We start from the raw sequence: 23032 nt of genomic DNA on the forward strand, positions 1-23032 counted from the left end.
TGACTAAATAGTTGAATGAAGTATAATGACTGCGCTTAGGACAGGTGTAAAGGTATGCAGCTCCCCTAAAGAAACTCCCCAAGGTGTTTCGGAATTAGATATATATGTATGAATGGGGTAATGGCGCTCCCTGAGGTGTAATTGGGCAGGTGAGTAATATAGGGTACCAATAGTAATTGGAATCGATATACAAACTTCACGGCGAGTAGCCCCACCTGGGTGAGTTGTGTAAATAAATAAATACCAAACAACCGTGGAGTAACAAATCTCCCTCCACGTTCGTGAGTGTGCAAATAGAGGATATAGAAATTACTAAGACTTTGAAATTGATATGAAAATTATTAGTGATTGTTTGGTAGAAATGCCTACCCTATTTAAACATACATTCCATGTGGGTGCAACCGTGAATGGTGCCTAATTAAGTATGTCAATCATATGCGTGTGCACACTCCAACCATATGTAGTACTATGCCTGTGCCTAAAACAAGTGTTAATACCTCAAATGAACATAGGTACCAATAAACCTATAAGTATCTATACAGTTAAAAGCCTAAATATATGTTAATTGAGCACCCAAACACACATTAGGCTTCTGCCAAATTATAAATCCTCAAACATATGCATTAAACAAAGTGCATTAAACAAAATCATAGAAACCTTAGTTAATATTTAATCACTTAAAAAGTGTTTGTGAGCAGACATAGTTAACAACACACAAGATATGCACAGCTTGATGAAAAAATTGAGACACACACTGGAAATACAATTGAGGGTCTGGTGGGATATAGTGAGTTTGGAAACTTACATCAAAGCTAAAATGACACCTAGGAGCCTAAGGTGGGAACTAGACCCCAATGATGGTATCACTGACCCAGAATTAATGGAGGAGTGGTACTAATTTTTTAATGGCTGTGAGAATGAACTGTTGCACAAAATGATCAAAAGGAGAAGATTCAAATTAAACGGAGTTGAAGCTAGCATCTCAGAAATTAAAAATCAGTTGATACCATTTGCTTGTTAGACGGAGTATAAAAATAAAGAGAAAGAACTCCAGGAGAGTATCAAAAATTACGATACCCAAATACAGATCAAAAAGCAGAAGAAATATAAAAGAGACACACTGGATTATCAGAGTATGAATGTATATAAATGGCAAACAGCCAGTGCAGACCCTGAATTCACATTAGAAGATGATGTGGGAATAGATGACAGTCCGGATACCTCTATGGAGATGGAAATGGAGGGACAGATGTACAATACCCCCCAACAAACAATTAGAACAAATAGTGGAATCCCATACAGACAGCAACAAGAGACACCATATAGACATATAACAAGAAATGGAAACAGAAAGGATAACTATCAGGACCAGCCTGGGTATAGAACCCCCCTGACGCCCAGATACAACGTACCTATCAGAAATAGGTTCTCACCACTTAGAGACAACAGGCGAGTCCGATATGGAAGTAACCAAGAAGAACTGCCCTACACCTACCACCTGAACGATCCGAGACCTCCTAGGGATTTTCCCAAGCGATGGGCCAGAGACAGGCCACCGAGGAGATGGAAGACTCGGCCTGCCTACAGGAACACCGGATGGAGAGAAATGTATACCGACAGAAGAGAAATTCGAGGAGAACAACACAGGACCCTGGAAGGAGTACACCGACCATATATGGAACGGGGATATCCCAGGGAAGACCAGGACAGGAACCATGTGAGAGAAGTGAGACATGCACAAAGACCCGAAGAAAGAAGAAGACGACTAGAGGAAGCAGAAGAGGGAAGAAGAAAAAGAAGACGAGAACACTAGGAAAGGGTATCTTCAACCTCAGTGATGTTACATTCACAGAGGATGAAATGAAAATTCTGGACTTAGGACTTAAGTTTGCACCTGAGAAATCTCTAGACAAGTTTGAAACGTATATTGATTTAAAAAAATGTATGCGTAAACTGAATCTTAAGAAACGTTTCTTTACGAATAAAGAATTTAGAATCAGAAAGGAGCCAGTGTATGTACACAGTGGATTGAAGAACAACTCTACCTTCAATCCGACAACATCAGGTAACCAGTGTATGGGAGCCTTCCAAAAAATGGTAGAGGAAGACTTAAGGAAATTGGACAAGCGTAGGAATCACAAGACCAAACACGTCTGGAAAACTATAAAAACCTTGGGAGAAAGAAAGGAAGTGGTCATACGACCTGCAGATAAAGGGGGGGGACTGGTGATATTGAACAAAAGAGACTACGAGGAAGAAATGGAGAATCTGCTCCGGGCTGAGAACACCTATAAGAAACTCAAGAAGAACCCTAAGCGCATCTATGAAAAGAAATTGAAAGCGTATGTTAAAAAGGGAAGGATATGGGTATTCTCAATAATAAAGAAGCAGAATATTTGGTCTCTAGTTCCACCAAAACCCCGATTATCTATTACACACCCAAGATCCACAAGAGACTACACAAGCCACCCGGGAGACCTATCATTAGTGGCATCAATTCTGTGTTTTCCAGGCTGGGTGAATATTTAGATAAATTTTTGAAACCTCTAGTAAAAATGGGAAAATCATATCTATGAGATAGTGCCCAAATTTTGGAAGAATTACAACATATAAATGGGACTAAGAACTGGCTATTAGCTACCATTGATGTAAACTCTTTGTATACGAGCATCGAACAACAAGACGGGCTGGTGGGGGTAGAAAAAGCTCTTCATGAACTAACCCCTCTAAAACAAGAACAGATCCACTTCATACCTGAAGGCCTACAGCTGGCTATGTCATGTAACTACTTCTGGTACAACCAAGAGTATTATGCGCAAACCAAAGGAGTGGCTATGGGCGCTCGTTATGCTCCGAGTGTAGCGAACCTCATAATGAATATGTGGGAAGAAGAATACATCTATGCCTAGGGGATCCCCCAGTTGAAGATGTAGGTATATAGATGACCTGTTCATACTCTGGGAAGGAACGGCAGAGACCTTTGAAAACTTCCTGGAGAACCTAAATACCAATAGGTATGGTTTAACCTTCACTGGAAAATGGGACAACCACAAGATCAACTATCTTGACCTTGAAATCTTCAAAAGGGACGACAGCCTACATACCAAAACCTTTTTTAAGGCCACGGATAGAAACGGGTATATCCCTATCACCAGTTGTCACCATCCCAGATGGAAAGGGAATATCCCTAAAGGCCAGCTTATAAGATTAAGGAGAAACTGTGTCACTATTGAAGACTACTCACAACAAGTGGATATCATGATTGAGAGATTCCAGGAGAAAGGATATAAGTTAAATGTGTTACGCAAGTTGAAGAATGACATAGGAAATATGGATCGAAAAAGCCTGTTCAAAAAGTCCAAGAAAGGAAAAAACAACACAGACCTGGTGTTTGTCACAGGTTTCAATACCCAATACAAAGAGTTTGAACATATTCTAACCAAGTATTGGCCAATCCTAAAAGAGGATAGAGTCCTAGCTAATATATTACCTAGCAAACCTAAGGTGGTGTATAGAAGGGCTCCCACGCTTAGAGATTACCTAGTACATAATGTCATTAACCCCGCATAAAAGCATACCCAAATATTTCCAGAGATGAAAGGTTTTTACAAATGCCAAAAATGCCTACCATGTAGGGTCAGTAAAAAGCAACCTTGCAAAAGGGATACCTTCAGATCTAGGATGGACCACAAAGAATACCGTATTAGGAAACTGATTACCTGTCAGAGCACTCATGTGACTTATGTCATCGAGTGCCCATGCCAATTGCAGTATGTGGGTAGAACCACTAGGCCCTTGTATGTGCTTATACGGGAACATATTAAAAACATCAGGAAAGGGTTCCCTAAACATCATCTCTCCCACCATTTTGACACCCCCTTCCAACTCTAATTTAATAAGCACACCACTGAAATTATGAGTGCGAGCTACATCCCTGGGATGTTGCGGATAGGCGGCTAGAGACCCATCAGGGGGTACAGTCGTATAGCTTAGATGTGATTTGGATTGTGCATACCCATGTAAATGCCCCCATATGTGGATTGATGGGTCACGAGGGATGGCATTTGTATGCATATAGTAATGGCACATTGGCCCATAGGATCTATACAATCTGACCCTTAATGTGAGATTGAGGTGCAATTAACCCAGTATACCTTAAGGCCCCCTCCCTCATCTGATACGTACAGCTTAGTTTAAGGATATAGTACCTTTAGTCTTACGGTCTCCTGTAGTATACTAATTACTGTCTATATTTATTAGTATTACCCAGCATATTCTATATATTTTTATTATTATCCCCGTTGTTTTACTACTATGCATTCATTTATTAATTATGTTGATTTAAGTAAGAAATAATACAGCCGGTATACCCTTAGACTTACATCCGTGGATAAATCTATTTCTGGATATGGGTATACATGTCCCCGTATGAGCTTTATTCCATGGTGTATACTCTTAGATTCTGTAGCCATACTGGAAAAATTGAATACCTGGATTATTAAGTATTATTTAACCATTTAATCACATTCCCTTGTTATGGATTATATCCCCCATTAGTGGTTCTTCTGTAGGAAATCAGCCATAAATACACGGACGCCATACACCTAGTAATACATTATAGGTTTGACCATCTTTGCATACACTTCTGGGGAGAGTAGGCGTGTATCGGGCACGTAACTCCTCCTACAGTTAACCATGATAGGTGCCTCTGTTTATGAGGGGTGTTTCCGGAATGGCTGCTTCCCTATTAAATGACGTGGTGCGTGGCGTGCGGGTACCGTCGCAGAGGACGTCTATGATGAAACGCGTACGACGGCGCCACGCACGCTACGTCATTTCCGCTCAGTAGGCCGGTGGAACGCAGGTGGAGCGCAAACGCTCGGTTCACTTCCACCTTGTGTTACGGGCTACCCGGCCGGGAAATTTTCTAGTTACGAGAGCGGTTGTGCTAGGCACAGTCTAGGCTGCTTCCTAGGACTATGTTATGCCTATATAATTTTAAAACAATTTTTTGCTGTTTACTACTATAGCCAGCTGACCTGGACTGTAGTTTTTTAACTGTAAGTTTTCTATGTTGGAATAAATATATTTTTACTACTACACTATGAGAGTCCACCATTCCTCTTTCTTTCTACATGAGTGACTAAGCTTAATCACCCTATACATGCTGAGGACCTTCCTGGGAAATCCATCCACCACGCCAGCAGGGAGATCGTAAAGATTACATCTATATGCGAATTACCCCTTTGGGGTGAATGGATCTGGTGAGTGGGGATCCTTGAGGGGGAGCACTAAGTCACAAGGACGTTGAATACACTCAAGTCACAACTTAAAGTTATTTTCATTTTTACTTCTGGGTTGCTACTTCATCGCAATGAAGACATTTTTCACGATTACGGACTGGCTAATATTTGGGGACTGCTCACAAACACTTTTTAAGTGATTAAATATTAATTAAGGTTTATATGATTTTGTTTAATGCACTTTGTTTAATGCATATGCTTGAGGATTTATAATTTGGCAGAAGCCTAATGTGTGTTTGGGTGCTCAATTAACATATATTTAGGCTTTTAACTGTATAGATACTTATAGGTTTATTGGTACCTATGTTCATTTGAGGTATCAACACTTGTTTTAGGCACAGGCATAGTATTACATATGGTTGGAGTGTGCACACGCATATGATTGACATACTTAATTAGGTACCATTTATGGTTGAACCCACATGGAATGTATGTTTAAATAGGGTAGGCATTTCTACCAACACAATCACTAATAATTTTCATATTAATTTCAAAGTCATAGTAATTTCTATATTCTCTATTTGCACACTCACGAACGTGGAGGGAGATTTGTTACCCCACGGTTGTTTGGTATTTATTTATTTATACAACTCACCCAGGTGGGGCTACTCGCCGTGAAGTTTGTATATCGATTCCAATTACTATTGGTACCCTATATTACTCACCTGCCCAATTACACTTCAGGGAGCGCCATTACCCCATTCATACATATATATCTAATTCCGAAACACCTTGAGGAGTTTCTTTAGGGGGGCTGCATACCTTTACACCCTGTCCTAAGCCCAGTCATTATCCCTTTCATGACTAAGCCTATTTTTGAAATTTGGTGTTTACAAGTTAAAATCCATATTTTTTGCTAGAAAATTACTTAGAGTTCCCAAACATTATATATATTTTTTTAGCAGAGAATCTAGAGAATAAAATGGCGATTGTTGCAATATTTTTTATCACACAGTATTTGTGCAGCGGTGTTTTAAACGCAAATTTTTGGAAAAGGGACACTTTCATGAATTTTAAAAAATCCAAACAGTAAAGTTACCCCAATTTTTTTATATAATGTGAAAGATGATGTTACGCTGAGTAAATAGATACCAAACATGTCACCCTTTATAATTGCACGCACTCGTGGAATGGCGACAAACTATGGTACCTATGAATTTCCATAGGCGACGCTTTAAAATTTTTTTACGGTTACCAGGTTTGAGTTACAGAGGAGGTCTAGGGCTAAAATTATTGCTCTCGCTCTGACGATCGCGGCGATACCTCACATGTGTGATTTGAACACCGTTTACATATGCGGGCGCGACTTCCGTATGCGTTTTCTTCGCTGCGCGAGCTCGCGGGGCCAGGGGCATTTAAAAACATTTTTTTTTTTTTTAATTTATTTTATTTATTTTTTTACTTTATAAATTGTGTTTTAAAAAAAATTTTTTTTTTTTACTTTTATTGCTGTCACAAGGAATGTAAACATCCCTTGTGACAGTAATAGGTGGTGACAGGTACTCTTTATGGAGGGATGGGGGGTCTAAAAGACCCCCCCATCCCTCTTTTACACTTCAAAGTATTCAGATTGCCGAAAACGGCGATTCTAAATACTGTGTACCTTTTTAAATTCGGCGCCATTGGCAGCCGAGTAAACGAGAAGTGACGTCATGACGTCGTTTCCGCGTTTACAACGAGAAGGCTGGAACGAAGCCACCCACAGCTTCGTTCCAGCCCGCCCCCAGCCGTCGAAGGTACCCGATTGGACACAGCGGTGGGAGGAGGCGGGAGGGGGATGTCCCCTCCCGCTCCTCCGGTATAACAACCGAGCGGCTTTTAGCCGCATCGGTTGTTATACTCGGGTAGCCGATCGCCCGCTGTAAACAACGGTACCGGGATGATGCCTGCAGCTGCGGGCATCATCCCAGTATAACCCCGGAAAGCCGAGTACGCATATCTGCGTACGGTCGGCGGGAAGGGGTTATACTTCATTCAGATAATGGAGGTGAATTCACAGAAAGTAAGATACAAGAGTACTTAAAACAGAATGGAATAGAACATCAAAAGACAGTCCCGTATACACCAGAACAAAATGGAGTAGCTGAAAGAGAATAGAACTCTGACTGAAATGATCAGATGTATGCTGACAGACTCTGGACTACCACAAAAATACTGGGGTGAGGCAGCCATGACAGCTACATATTTGCAGAACAGACTTCTTTCCAGAACAGTGGAGAAATACCCCATATGAACTATGGCACAATGAGAAGCCAAGTGTAAAACACCTAAGAGTTTTTGGATGCAAAGCATTCATCTACATACCTGAAGAAAAACGCACCAAACTCCAGAACAGAGCGTTTGAAGGTATCTTTGTTGGATACAGTGACAATGTTAAGGGTTATAGAATCCTAAATCCCAAAAACAATAAGGTTACCATTAGCAACAGCATAACTTTTGTTGAAGATTTAAGAGACAATGTAATGACAACAGTAGAAATGAGAATAGAAGAGCAAACTGACATTGACCAGCCCATCTCTGTAACTTCCAAACAAACAGTTGAAGTAAGTGCAGACTCAGCCAGCACTAAAGAGCAGAAACAAGAAGACTCTGACACAAAAACGAGACGTTCAACAAGAGAAAATAAAGGTACACCACCTATCGTCTCTCATACAAAGCAAGTACTGCCAGTATCAACGAACTTGCGAGCTGGGAAGACATATCTCAACTTCCAGAACAAGAAGCAAGTAAATGGATAAAGGCTGCTGAGGAAGAGATGAAATCCATGCATGACACCAAAACATGGACACTTACAGAACTACCACTCAGAAGGAAAGCCATAGGCTGTAAATGGACTTTTAAAGTGAAATACAATGCAGATGGCACAATTGAACGGTACAAAGCAAGACTAGTAGCCAAGGACTATTCTCAAAAATACGGAGAGGACTATGATGAGACGTTTGCACCAGTAGTCAAGCACACTACAATACGGACTTTACTGACAATATCCGCCATAAGGAAAATGCAAGTGAAACATTTTGATGTGAAAACCGCGTTTCTACATGGCGATTTAACAGAAGAAATTTACATGGAACAGCCGCCAGGATTCAAAGACGAACAAAGGTCAGATCTAGTATGCAAACTTCACAGGAGTATATATGGTCTAAAGCAAGCAGCCAGGGCTTGGAATATAAAAATAAATGAAGTGCTTACACATCAAAACTTTCTAAGGAGTAAAGCAGACCCCTGCTTATACACAAAGAAATTGGCAAATCGATGGGTCTATATGCTCATTTATGTGGATGATATCCTGATTTGTTTTGAGCAAGAAAGGGATGAAGCAGAAATACTGGAAAAACTAAATCAGCACTTTGACACCAAAGATCTTGGCAACATAAAGAATTACCTCGGTATCCAGATCGAGAGAGAGGAAGATGGCAGCTTTCTTCTGAACCAAAGACACAAAATACAAGAAATAATTGAAATATTTGGAATGGAAGACGCCAAACCGGTAAAGTCTCCCATGGAAACCAACTACCTAAAGGAGATGAATTGTCAAGATAACCCATTACCTACTAATACTCAATACAGAAAAGCAATAGGGAAATTGCTGTACCTTACTACTGCTACAAGGCCGGACATTGCAGCAACTGTTGGAATCCTATGCAGAAAGGTTTTGATGCCAAGTAAAAAGGACTGGAATGCTATAAAGCGAATCATTCGCTATCTGAAAGGGATTTTGCACTACAAGTTAAAGTTACCAGCAAGTGATGAAAGCACCCTAACAGGATATGTGGATGCTGACTGGGCAGGAGACACCAGTGACAGAAAATCTACCAGTGGCTACTTATTCTTTCTGTCAGGTGGTGCCATCAGTTGGACTAGTAGAAAGCAACTCTCTGTTACACTGTTGTCTACTGAAGCAGAATACGTCGCTGCAGCGCAGGCAAGCCAAGAAGTTATATGGCTAAGACAGTTATTAACAGACTTGGGTCAACCACAGTTGGGACCAACAGAAATCTATGATGACAATCAAGGATGCCTTGTACTTGCGCACATGGAAGGAGTTAATTCAAGAACCAAGCACATTGATGTGAAGTTTCACTTTCTTAGGGATCTTCAAGAGCAAGGTCTTCTTGAGTTACTTTATTGCCCAACCGAGGATATGACAGCAGATATCCTTACAAAGCCCCTGACCACTGAAAGACATTCAAGGCTCACAAAGAAGATAGGTTTAACAGACTAATGCCCCGTACACACGGTCGGACTTTGTTCGGACATTCCGACAACAAAATCCTAGGATTTTTTCCGACGGATGTTGGCTCAAACTTGTCTTGCATACACACGGCCACACAAAGTTGTCGGAAAATCCGATCGTTCTGAACGCGGTGACGTAAAACACGTACGTCGGGGCTATAATTGGGGCAGTGGCCAATAGCTTTCATCTCTTTATTTATTCTGAGCATGCCTGGCACTTTGTCCGTTGGATTTGTGTACACACGATCGGAATTTCCGACAACGGATTTTGTTGTCGGAAAATTTTATCTCCTGCTCTCCAACTTTGTGTGTCGGAAAATCCGATGGAAAATGTCCAATGGAGCCCACACACAGTCAGAATTTCCGACAACACGCTCCGATCGGACATTTTCCATCGGAAAATCCGACCGTGTGTACGGGGCATAAGCCTTAACTGTTGAGAAAGGGTGTTGGAGATACAACAGATTTCAGCTTGGCCTATTAACTGCAGTTCTCAAACAGGACACTAGATGTCGCTAATGCTCAGTGGTATGCTGTGCTGTGCAGTTTTCTATGATATGTTGTATTTCCTGTGTATAGTGTTGTACTTGTTGGTTTCTTTTTCCTGTCTGTGTTCTTCTTACCATGTGAGGTGATATCTGTGTACTTCTTGCCAGTTATGTTCCAATAAAGAAGTCAGTTCCTGTTACTCCACAACGTCTGATCTGAATTGACTCAGCTGCACCTAGCAATCGCACTCTGCAACAGTGGAGTCCCCAGCAGAAGGGCTGGCAACCGGGCAGAGTGCTGCTGGCCTCTGCCCTCAACTAACAAAAGAGGGAGTTCCTGTGGTAGTGGATGGGACTTTGGTCTCCACTGACACAACCCCAGAAAATGGTGCGACACTGAGACAGGAGCATGTCAGCCATGCTTTGCAAGCACTGTGGGATTTTCACCTACTAAAAGTGGATGGGACTTCAGTCCCCACTTGTATACTCTAGGGATGCTGGGCAGTCGGCCCAGATCCCCAACAGCATGACGGAGTGACCCCAGTCACCCTGTCTTCTCTCCAGCGGCTGAAAGGACTCCAGGGAGAAGGGCCAGTCCAGGCCTGTCCCCAGTGGCGGGCATGTTCTCTGAGAGAGGCAGAGGTTGACTGGGTAAGTAATGCTCTGTATGGAACAATTTGTTTGGGGTACTGTGTGGGTACAGGCATTAGGGGACTGGAACTATGGACTAACTTCGTTATCCGTCTGGGGTATCCTCTTGTGTTAGTCATCTGCTGACAAGGGAGAAATGTGACAGACTGAGCCAGGAGGCTTTTGGAGGGGACTGAATTCTAGCCTCTTGCTGACCGATCATGGGCCCTGGCATTTGGGGGAACAGTGGTCTTTGTGAGCTGTATGCCTGAGGACCCTTGAGGTGGTGTTACTTTGGATTCAAGTCCATATCCCCCCAAGAGACACAGACTCTGGGAAATTGTATTTGACATATTACAGTGACCGATTCATACTGTTGGAACCTTAAGACTACTTTTCCAACATCCTCGAGTTGACCCGTTCGGGGTCCTATTATGGCTGTTGGACTGTTTTCCAGGGGGGAGTATTGTCATGAAGCTTGGAATACTGAAGTATTTCCCTTTGATTCTATTATACAGTGGGGGGGATCTTCTGCCCTGTTTTAAGTAGGGATGAGCTTCAAGTTCGAGTCGAACTCATGTTCGACTCGAACATTGGCTGTTCGCAAGTTCGCCGAACAGCGAACAATTTGGGGTGTTCGCAGCAAATTCGAATGCCGCGGAACACCCTTTAAAAGTCTATGGGAGAAATCAAAAGTGCTAATTTTAAAGGCTAATATGCAAGTTATTGTCATAAAAAGTGTTTGGGGACCTGGGTCCTGCCCCAGGGGACATGGATCAATGCAAAAAAAAGTTTTAAAAACGGCCGTTTTTTCAGGAGCAGTGATTTTAATAATGCTTAAAGTCAAACAATAAAACTGTAATATCCCTTTAAATTTCATACCTGGGGGGTGTCTATAGTATGCCTGTAAAGGGGCGCATGTTTCCTGTGTTTAGAACAGTCTGACAGCAAAATGACATTTTGAAGGAAAAAACTCATTTAAAACTACCCGCGGCTATTGCATTGCCGACAATACACATAGAAGTTCATTGATAAAAACGGCATGGGAATTCCCCAAAGGGGAACCCCGTACCAAAATAAAAAAAAAAAAATGACGTGGGAGTCCCCCTAAATTCCATACCAGGCCCTTCAGGTCCGGTATGGATATTAAGGGGAACCCCGGACAAAATTTAAAAAAAAAAATGACGTGGGGTTCCCCCTAAATTCCATACCAGACCCTTCAGGTCTGGTATGGATTTTAAGGGGAACCCCGCGCCAAAAAAAAAAAAAAAAATGGCGTGGGGTCCCCCCAAAAATCCATACCAGACCCTTATCCGAGCACGCAAAACCTGGCAGGCCGCAGGAAAAGAGGGGGGGACGAGAGTGCGGCCCCCCCTCCTGAACCGTACCAGGCCACATGCCCTCAACATTGGGAGGGTGCTTTGGGGTAGCCCCCCAAAACACCTTGTCCCCATGTTGATGAGGACAAGGGCCTCATCCCCACAACCCTGGCCGGTGGTTGTGGGGGTCTGCGGGCGGGGGGCTTATCGGAATCTGGAAGCCCCCTTTAACAAGGGGACCCCCAGATCCCGGCCCCCCCCGTGTGAAATGGTAAGGGGGTACTTGTACCCCTACCATTTCACTAAAAAACTGTCAAAAATGTTAAAAATGACAAGAGACAGTTTTTGACAATTCCTTTATTTAAATACTTCTTCTTTCTTCTATCTTCCTTCATCTTCTGGTTCTTCCGGCTCTTCTGGTTCTTCCTCCGGTGTTCTCGTCCAGCATCTCCTCCGCGGCGTCTTCTATCTTCTTCTCCTCGGGCCGCTCCGCACCCATGGCATGGGGGGAGGCTCCCGCTCTTCTCTTCTTCTTCATCTTCTTCTCTTCTTCTTTTCTTCTCTTCTTCATTTTCTTCTCCGGGCCGCTCCTCACACATGCTAGCATGGCGGGAGGCTCCCGTTGTGTGACGGCGCTCCTCGTCTGACAGTTCTTAAATAACGGGGGGCGGGGCCACCCGGTGACCCCGCCCCCTCTGACGCACGGTGACTTGACGGGACTTTCCTGTGACGTCACGGGGAATGCCTCAGGGAAGTCCCGTCATGTGCCGTGCGTCAGAGGGGGGCGGGGGTCACCGGGTGGCCCCGCCCCCCGCTATTTAAGAACTGTCAGACGAGGAGCGCCGTCACACAGCGGGAGCCTCCCTTCATGCCAGCATGGATGCGGAGCGGCCCGGAGAAGAAAATGAAGAAGAGAAGAAGAGAAGAAGATGAAGAAGAAGAGAAGAGCGGGAGCCTCCCCCCATGCCATGGGTGCGGAGCGGCCTGAGGAGAAGAAGATAGAAGACGCCGCAGAGGAGATGCTGGACGAGAACGCCGGAGGAAGAACCAGAAGAGCCAGAAGAACCAGAAGAACCAAAAGATGAAGGAAGATAGAAGAAAGAAGAAGTATTTAAATAAAGGAATTGTCAAAAACTGTCTCTTGTCATTTTTAACATTTTTGACAGTTTTTTAGTGAAATGGTAGGGGTACCCTTACCATTTCACACAGGGGGGGGCCGGGATCTGGGGGTCCCCTTGTTAAAGGGGGCTTCCAGATTCCGATAAGCCCCCCGCCCGCAGACCCCCACAACCACCGGCCAGGGTTGTGGGGATGAGGCCCTTGTCCTCATCAACATGGGGACAAGGTGTTTTGGGGGGCTACCCCAAAGCACCCTCCCAATGTTGAGGGCATGTGGCCTGGTATGGTTCAGGGGGGGGGGGCGCACTCTCCTCCCCCCCTCTTTTCCTGCGGCCTGCCAGGTTGCGTGCTCGGATAAGGGTCTGGTATGGATCTTTGGGGGGACCCCACGCCGTTTTTTTTTTTTTTTTTTGGCGCGGGGTTCCCCTTAAAATCCATACCAGACCTGAAGGGTCTGGTATGGAATTTAGGGGGAACCCCACGTCATTTTTTTTTTTAAATTTTGGCCGGGGTTCCCCTTAATATCCATACCAGACCTGAAGGGCCTGGTATGGAATTTAGGGGGACTCCCACGTCATTTTTTTTTTTAATTTTGGTTCGGGGTTCCCCTTTGGGGAATTCCCATGCCGTTTTTATCAATGAACTTCTATGTGTATTGTCGGCAATGCAATAGCCGCGGGTAGTTTTAAATGAGTTTTTTCCTTCAAAATGTCATTTTGCTGTCAGACTGTTCTAAACACAGGAAACATGCGCCCCTTTACAGGCATACTATAGACACCCCCCAGGTACGAAATTTAAAGGGATATTACACTTTTATTGTTTGACTTTAAGCATTATTAAAATCACTGCTCCTGAAAAAACGGCCGTTTTTAAAACCTTTTTTTGCATTGATCCATGTCCCCTGGGGCAGGACCCAGGTCCCCAAACACTTTTTATGACAATAACTTGCATATTAGCCTTTAAAATTAGCACTTTTGATTATTCATGTTCGTGTCCCATAGACTTTAACTGTGTTCGCGTGTTCGAACGAACTTTTTTCCTGTTCGCATGTTCTGGTGCGAACCGAACAGGGGGGTGTTCGGCTCATCCCTAGTTTTAAGGCTAACCCCCTCCAGACAGCTCCATGGTCTGGAAGGAAGGCATTGTTCTGTGTTTGACTGTTTGTTTATGTACTTTAACTACCCCTGGGGCTTCCCTGTGTCATTACACATATCAGTCCTCCTATTCAAGCTATCGGACCAATCCCTGCTGACCCTGTTTTAAGTCCTCATTTGCATGGCCAAGACCTTAATTGAAGACTAAAGTGTACTTTACAATTGACCAATAGGAAAGTGGTTGTTGGGGGTGGGGTGTTCAAACTGCTGTGTATAAATGAATAACAAAAGGTAGAAATTTGCAATAAAGTTTGTTAAAATTCTTGCAATGTACATAAATCACCCAGAGAGGATTTTCATTCTCAAAAAAAGTGGAGTTACTTTTTAAACAATGGTATGAAGTAGGATAATACCTATCAGTGCCGTGTATCAGTGCCCATCAGTGCCACATATCAATGCCCATCAGTGCCAAGCAGTGCCGCCTATCAGTGCCACTCATAAGTACCCATCTTTGCAGCCTTTCAGTGCCCATCAGTGTCACCTATCAGTGCCTATCAATGCCCACCAATGCCACCCACGAGTGCCCATCAGTGCCGTATATCAATGCCCATCAGTGCTGCCTATCAGTGCTACCCATCAGTGCCGCCTACCAGTGCCCATCAGTGCCGCATATCAGTGCCCATCGTCGGTGCCTGTCAGTGCCCGCTCATTGGCTCCACCTCATCAGTGGCGCCTTATCAGTGCCCGTCAGTGCCCCCTTATCAGTGCCCATCAGTGAAGGAGAAAACTTACTTATTTACAAAATTTTAGAACAAACAAAAGCAAAACTTTTATTTTTTTCAAAATTTTCGGTCCTTTTTTATTTGTTTAGCAAAAAATAAAAACCGCAAATACCACCAAAAGAAAGCTCTATTTGTGGGAACAAAATGATAAAAATTCTGTTTGGGCACAGTGTAGCATGACCGCACAATTGTCATTTTAAACAGCGACAGTGCAGCAAGCTGAAAATTGGCTTGGGCAGGAAGGTGTATAGGTGCCTGGTATTGAAGTGGTTAATAACATTCAATTACAATATAATTTGTAAGCAATTATATATGCTATATTATTATTATTATTATTTTGCTATTTTTTTTTCATAAAAGCAGAGTTACCATTTAAATTTAATGTTGAAAATAAAATCAGAATAAATTCAGTACTTCACATCTAAAGTATTTATAATGGAGCAGAGAATGGGGAAAAGGGCAAATAACGCAACCAATACAGTTGGGAGCTTAAAGAGAGATACAACTGTATATTTTATTGATATGTTTCTTATTAAAGGTGTGTGTATGTGTTGTAGCAATGTAACATATTAACCACTTAAGGACTGGAAAGATTTACCCTCTTAATGACCAGGCCATTTTTTGCAATACGGCACTGCGTCGCTTTAACTGACAACTAACGGTCATGCGATGTTGTACACAAAAAAAATGTATGTCCTTTTTCCCACAAATAGAGCTTTCTTTTGGTGGTAATTGATCACTTCTGCGCTTTTTATTGTTTGCGCTATAAACAAAAAAAGAGCGTCACTTTTTATAGAAAAAAAAACATTTTTAAATTTTTGCTATAATAAATATCCAAATTTCTTCATTAGTTTAGGCCAATATGTATTTTTCTACATAGTTCGGTAAAAAAAAAGAAAACATTGCAATAAGCGTATATTGATTGGTTTGTGCAAAAGTTATAGCGTCTACAAAATATTGGATATATTAATGGCATTTTTATTATTAATTTTTTTTTTTTACTAGTAATGGCGGGGATCAGTGATTTTTAGCGGGACTGCGACATTGCGGTGGACAGATCGGACACTTTCGACACTTTTTTGGGACCATTGACATCTATCCAACGATCAGAGCTTAAAATAGCCACTGATTACTGTATAAATGTCGATGACAGGGAAGGGGTTAACACTAGGGGGCGATCAAGGGGTTAAGTGTTCCCTAGAGAGGGGTTTCTAACTGTGGGGGGAGTGTACTGACAGGGATTAGAGAGAGATCACTGTTCCTGATTACTAGGAACAGCAGATCTCTCTAGACTTCCCTGACAGAATGGAAATCTGTCTGTTTACATTGACAGATTCCTGTTCTGGCTCTCTGAGGAGCGACCGCGGGCTGCTCGCGGAAATCGCAGCCGTTGGCCAAGCACATCTGCTCCGGTGTCACGCGCGGGCCCCCCTAGAGCTCTTAAAGCGGCCGATGTACACCTATGGCGATTCGTGCAGCCGTGCCAACCTGCCGCAGTATAACGCCGGATGGTCGGCAAGCGGTTATTAAACCCCTCCAAAAGCATATTATTTTTATTTATTTTTTTGTATATGGTAAACATGGGTAGCACAATTTTACACACAAAACCATACATATTTCTGTTTAAGTGTAAAATTATTTTAGAGAAAAAATAATTCCCTAAAGAAGTTCAAAAGAAAGCACTGGTTTTCTTGTACAGCAGTCTCTGAACTTCAAATGGACAGGGAGCATGTCTACTGCTGTAATGACTGGTCGCAGCTAGCGTGAGCTCCACTCAGAGATTATTGCATCTAACTCAATTCTGTGATAGAGTGCTTCTGAAACTTTTCTTTGTCCTTGGTGTGCAGGGTCCCTCACACAATAATGCCCAGTACACACGGTCGGACTTTGTTCGGACATTCCGACAACAAAATCCTAGGATTTTTTCCGACGGATGTTGGCTCAAACTTGTCTTCCATACACACGGTCACACAAAGTTGTCGGAAAATCCGATCGTTCTAAACGCGGTGACATAAAACACATACGTCGGGACTATAAACGGGGCAGTGGCCAATAGCTTTCATCTCTTTATTTATTCTGAGCATGCGTGGCACTTTGTGCGTCGGATTTGTGCACACACGATCGGAATTTCCGACAACGGATTTTGTTGTCGGAAAATTTTATATCCTGCTCTCAAACTTTGTGTGTCGGAAAATCCGATGGAAAATGTGTGATGGAGCCTACACACGGTCTGAATTTCCCACAACAAGGTCCTATCACACATTTTCCGTCGGAAAATCCGACCGTGTGTATGGGGCATAAGACATGAGTAGAGACTGTCAACAATTGGTGGCAAAATGCATTTAGAAGTTTGCAAGGCCTCGGAGGCGCATGCGCGGCGCTCTGTGACATGGACGCCTGATCACAGAGCTCCGTCCCGCTCCGAGCATTCGGCACTCCCCGCAACGGATCCTCTCACCCCCCACACCCGTAATCGGGAGCGGAGCACGGCGGCTACCCCCAGGACGGAGATAGGGCATATTGCAGCAACCAAATGGACCCCAGAGGACTGTTTCTCGGCTGGGTCTCTCACAGCACAGACACCTAAGATGGCGGCAGAGCGGCACACAAGCGATGCTGCATACACAGGCACAGCTGATTCCTCTCCCTGGCGCACTGCTCTGCTTAAAGAGGTATGTGGAGAGGCTCCTCTGCCCCATATTATCTTAGATCCAGCATCTCCTGCCTCCACATTGTCCTTATTAGATCAGACCCTGGATGGAATTCACATACCACACACAGCCTCATCCCCCCAGAGGCCTGTCATGCAGCAACAATGTGAATCAGTTCTCCTCATGTCCCCCTGATATCTCAATGCTCTTTAACAAATTCGCAGAAATGCTTGATAAAGGACTTGCACAAACTGCTGCCAAAATAACTTCAGATATCACCTCTGATATTAAATCAGACCTACATCTCCTGGGATCCCGCATTGAGCATATTGAAACTAAAATGGATGCCACGATCGATCGGGTCAATCAAAATACGGATCGCTTTCAAGAACTCAATGATCAGCTGGAGGGGGCCATCGCCAAAATCGATGACCTTGAAAATAGGTCCAGACGGCTGAACTTTAGGATAAGGGGTCTTCCTGAGACTTTCACAGACATTCCGGAAGCAGTTCACTCTCTCATCAAGCACCTGATACCTGATATCAGAGCCCACAGGTTGTAGCTCGACAGGGCCCACAGAGCTTTAGGTCCCCCTCGCTCGGATGGTCTTCCCAGGGACATTGTGGTAAAACCTCACTACTACAACGTTAAGGAGGAGGTCATGAGGAGGGCTCGCACCATGCCCCAAATCCAGCTCCTGGGTCATTCAGTTCAGGTGTACGCTGATATTTCTCCTTATACTATACAAAGACGGCGAGCACTTAAACCACTTTTGAATGTTCTCACACAGAAAAATGTGAAATATTGGTGGCTTTTCCCGCTGAGCCTCAAATTTGAATTTAACGGCAAGCCTTTCAGATTTTCTACACTAGCGGAAGGAGAACTTTTACTGAAAAAACTGGGACTCTTGAACACTGATCCAACTTCACCGATGCAGTCTTCTCCATCACTCCTACCCAAACGACCACCTCCGCCCAGCCCTCTGACTCCTACGTGGCAAAAACCCAAGTATAAGAAAGCCAAGGAAAGCCCTGCCACCTGAACCACCGGACTCTCTTTTTTTTTTCTCTCCCTTTTCATCCCTTTTTGGGATGTGGACATGCCTTACCCCTTCACCATACAGGTCTCCCCCCCCCCTTTTTTTTTTTTTTGAGAACCTGTCTGGTCCTGGGGGGCGTGGAAAGTTTTTGATCCTGTCATTTGGGGTTATACCCTCTTCATGAAAGAATAAAAAAGAAAAGAAAGGGAAAAATATATATATTTTTTTTTTCTTTTTCTTTCTTCTTTATTTTATTTTTGTCATGAGGGGGCAATTTTAACTTGTGATCCTTTTTGTTCCCTCCCGTTACAGATATACTTCTTAGTTATTAATGGGATAGGGAGTGTATCCTAATATATTGTTGTCATAGTTTTCTTTTTACGGGGTGCCGTGCATGGGGCGGTACCTTTGCGCCTCATCCTTCCCTCGAAGTCGGATTGCAGTTACTCCTACTTCAGGTTGGGATTTCCTCCACAAGTTTGGAGGCAACATATTTATATCTCGGGATATGATGAACGTTTTTTTCACATATCCCTGGATCTTCTTCTCTTTTCCTACTATTCTTCTGCTTTTTCTCTCTCTTAATCCCCTTACTAAATTTTTACTCTTTTAAGTGACGTGTGCGGTCTCGCTTGCCCACGGGGCCTGGGATCGTGATCTGAGGATCCTACCATTGATACATGACCACATGCCACCTGTCAATTGGAAGGTAGGTGATTGGGGTTTACTGGCATCTCAACCTATCCTGCTCCATGGCTGACCACACCACCTCCTCACAGGCCCTACGCCTGGCCTCACATAACGTACAGGGGCTTAATTCCCCACTTAAGCGTCGGAAAATCTTTCAGTATTATCATGACCAAAAAATAGACATACTATTTCTTCAGGAAACACACTTTCCAAGATCTTACGCTCCGTCTTTTATACATGCCAAATTCCCCACGTTTTTTCTTGCCAATTCTGATAAAAAAAACAAAGGGGTGGGAATTTTCTTCTCCCGCAAAACGCAATTTTCACTAACTTCTGAATTTAGGGACCCTGATGGCAGGTTCATTCTAGTGAAGGGACTCATTGATGGTCAGATTTACTCACTAATCTCATATTATGCACCTAACCGAGGACAATCCAAATTTTTCCAATCCCTCTTTCTCACCCTTGCTCCAATGCTGGAAGGCATGGTCCTTTACGGCGGAGATTCCAACATAGCATTTGACGCAGGCAAGGATAAGTCTAGACCCCCGGGAAGGGATGGTGTGCGCCCCACCAGACAGAGCCTCAATGTAGCCAGACAGATCTTCCAGCAGGGTCTGGTAGATGCTTGGAGGGAACTAAATCCTGGTACTCGAGATTATACGCATTATTCCAGCCCCCACAATACTTTTGCCAGAATTGATCACTTTTTCATTATGCAAAAACATATCCCGCTGGTGCGTAAAGCAATCATTAAAGACTCTGTCTGGTCGGACCACTCCTTCCTTCTCTTAATCATACACAAATCTGTAACTCATCACCACAGGTTTCATTGGAAATTAAATGCCTCTTTACTCAGCAATCCCTCACATGTCAATGAACTTAGCAAAGATATTCAGGAATATTTCTTACATAATGATGTTGATAATATCTCTCCCATCTCACTGTGGGCAGCTCACAAAGCCTATGTAAGGGGTAAGCTCATCCAAATGTCCGCCAGAATAAACAAAGCCCGCAAACTGGAAATAGCAAGACTTGAAAGTGAATTTTCTCACTTCAGTAAACAACATAAGCGCAACCCCACTGTTACATCGACGGCTAGCCTTGAATCCGCGCGCATGGCTCTTAATCTGTCCCTCACGGCCATAGCGGAGAAAAGTCTAAGATGGGATGGAGGGAGATTCTATTATCAAAAGGACAAATTGGGTGCCATGTTGGCACGCAGGCTTACTCCAAGGCTGAGGGTGCGCACTTTACCTAAGATACGTTTAAGTAATGGCTCCCTATCCCAGAATCCTCTGAAAATCATGGAATCCTTTCATGATTTTTACCGATCTTTATATAGTACTCAAGGGTCGGAACCCTCGTCTCACACAATTGATTCCTATCTGAGCTCCCTGCAGCTCCCTAAGCTACGAGAACATCATAAGGACAGCCTTGAAAATCCTATTTCTGCGGAGGAAGTATCTCAGGTCATTCATGACCTCAAAAATGACTCCGCTCCAGGTCCAGATGGCTTTTCAGCCCCGTATTACAAGCACTTCTCCCAGCAGCTTTCTCCATATCTAGCTCGCTTTTATAATCAGTTACGAGCAGGGGGTCAATTAGACAAGACGCTTAATTCGGCTTTCATTACAGTAATACCAAAGCCAGGTAAAGACACTAGCTGTACAGCTAATTACAGACCCATCTCATTGATCAACAATTATCTAAAAATCTTAACTAAAATCTTAGCTAATAGAATATCCTCCTTTATAAGCCTGTATATTCATAGGGATCAGGTGGGCTTCATTCCTGGGAGACAGGGTCCAGACCAGATCAGGAGAGCGATAGATATAGTTTCGTTACTAAACTCCGGCTGGGACAAAGGACTTCCTCAGCAGGGATTCGTTTTGTCTCTGGATCTAATGAAAGCTTTTGACTCTGTCTCCTGGGCCTTCCTGTTCCCGATACTAAAAAAGTGGGGTTTTGGTCAAACCTTTATGAATATAATAGGAGCACTATACGATACCCCGGTTGCACAAGTCAAAATGCAGGGTTACTATTCGGACTCTTTTCCGATCCTACGTGGTACTAGACAAGGCTGCCCTTTGTCTCAATTGATCTTTGCCGTAGTCATCGAGACATTAGCTAGCGCCATCCGGCTTAATCCGGACATACAGGGAGTGCGTTGTGGCCAACAAACCCACAAGTGCGCTCTCTTTGCTGATGATGTTTTACATTTCATCACCTCGCCATTTACTTCTTTACCTAACCTATACAAGGTGCTCGATGACTTCGGCAAGGTATCTGGTCTTAGGGTTAATTACTCTAAATCTATGGCGCTAAACATTAATCTACCGACCTCCGTGCTGGCCTTACTTAAAACCGCCTTCCGATTCAGTTGGGGGGAAAAAATGGTCCCCTATCTGGGTATCAACCTTACTTCATCAATTGACAATCTCTACAATGCTAATTTCCCCCCACTTTTTCGTAAATTAGGAGAGGACTTATCCAGATGGAACAAAATGGGGCTGTCTTGGTTAGGTAGAATCAATTCCGTAAAACTAACTTTGCTACCACGTGTTCTTTATCTCTTTAGGTCCTTACCGATACCTATCCCCAAAGATCACCTCAGGAAGTTTCAATCGAAAATTATTAAATTTATATGGGGTGGAAAGGGACATAGAATTGCCAAAGAGACTCTGTTCAGGAGCAGGGATCAAGGAGGAGTGGGTTTACCTAATCTTCTTTGGAATCATCAAGCAGCACAACTTTCCCAACTGTCCACTGTATATTCTAGGGTTGCTCACCCAGATTGGGTTCACATGGAGCGACAGGCTATACCTCAATTTACTTTAGATTACATTATCTGGTCCCATCCTAGATCTAGACCTGCCATCATGGTCCCTACACTTTCCCACTCCCTGACACTGTGGGACTCTCTCAAACACAACCCTCGAATAGTATCAAATTGGCATCCGCTGTCCCATATATTCCGAAATCCTCTTTTTCCCCCAGGCATGGAAATACAAGCATTCCAATGGTGGCTAGATAAGGGGATGTATAGAATAGGACACTTTGCTAATCCTACGGGACCCCTCACTCTGACCCACTGCATCAACAAACTTGACATGCCCAACACTGAAAGATTTCGTTTCAGACAGATATTTCACTTTCTGCAGTCTCTTGGGTCCCCCAGTCATGTCCCACTTTCGATCACGGAATACGAGCGGTGGTGTGGTCAAGCTGTGGAGCAGAGGGGAGGGATCTCAGTGATTTACCGATCGCTAGCTAAGGCTGAGACTAAATCACTCTTTATGCGAGAATGGGAGAATGATCTCCATCACACATGGAGTGTGGAGGAATGGCATAGAGCTTCCTTTGCAGCATCTAAGGGTATATTGAATATAGCTTTAATTGAAGCAAATATGAAAGTCCTTATGCGATGGTACATGGTCCCTCTCAAACTCTCCAAAATCTACCCCAGTGCTTCCCCTATGTGCTTCCGAAATTGTGGGCATATAGGGTCCATGTTACACATTTGGTGGGACTGCCCTAAAATCCGGGGTTTATGGAATAGGATCTTTCATACCATAAGGAAAATAACAGGCTTCCCAATCCAAAAGTCTCCTCAGCTGGCTCTCCTAAATTTTCCCTGCCCTAAAACTCCTAAAGTAGTTCAACGACTTATTATGTTCA

The sequence above is a fragment of the Aquarana catesbeiana genome, linkage group LG01, assembly GCF_042186555.1.
Source record: "Aquarana catesbeiana isolate 2022-GZ linkage group LG01, ASM4218655v1, whole genome shotgun sequence".
NCBI classification, from domain to species: domain Eukaryota; kingdom Metazoa; phylum Chordata; class Amphibia; order Anura; family Ranidae; genus Aquarana; species Aquarana catesbeiana.